This window comes from Etheostoma spectabile, chromosome 4, assembly GCF_008692095.1.
Source record: "Etheostoma spectabile isolate EspeVRDwgs_2016 chromosome 4, UIUC_Espe_1.0, whole genome shotgun sequence".
Taxonomy (NCBI): Eukaryota; Metazoa; Chordata; class Actinopteri; order Perciformes; family Percidae; genus Etheostoma; species Etheostoma spectabile.
In genome coordinates this window covers 7,249,900-7,250,528 of record NC_045736.1, presented here as the reverse complement: position 1 = coordinate 7,250,528, position 629 = coordinate 7,249,900, and the positions used below count along the sequence as shown (strand labels likewise).

General features: G+C 41.0%; 1 protein-coding gene across 1 annotated transcript in view; it reads right to left on the bottom strand.

Annotated features, from left to right (window-relative positions):
• Positions 1-629, bottom strand: part of LOC116687436 (protein phosphatase 1 regulatory subunit 1A) — a 27,258-nt gene that overhangs the window by 14,567 nt on the left and 12,062 nt on the right. The window lies entirely within an intron of this gene.

The following is a 629-nucleotide window of genomic DNA, read 5'->3' as shown; positions in this document are numbered from 1 at the left end:
TTTTGTAGTGTTTTGCTATTACTTATATTGACTACGTTAACACTGTACTGACCTGTACTTGCTGACATTTTGGGGGGGGGGGCAGGTCAGACAAGGTAGAACACACAAGTAGTCGGATGAACAAAAAGTTTAGAACAAGCCAACTGTTTTACATGTACGGTTAAAAATGAGCCAGGTATTCTGTCTGTTGACAACTGACCGTTTGGGTAATCATTTTCAAAAATGTTCAGCCAAGGCTTACTCAGTGACTTAGGTTCTGGCAAGACATGCGGCAAGACGCTGTGTTGGCCAATCAAATATGTGCTAGCACACAGTCATCCTTTGTAATGGCAACAAATGTATTTCTACTGTTTACCTGTCACTTGTCTGGATATACTTGCCAACGTGATAGTTTTACATAAACTGGACTTCCTGGATTGTATATTATGTCTTACTAGTACCTGAAGTAGTACGCCCGTATCAGCACAGTCCCTTGTGTTGTTTTAATGCAGGGATGTTTTCTGTTTGATAACCTGGAGCTTTTTTTAAACCTGTATGGTGGTCATTCTGTCAACTTTATTTAAAACTGCACTGTAGGCTGTACTGTGTGTGTGTGTGTGTGTGTGTGTGTGTGTGTGTGTGTGTGTGTG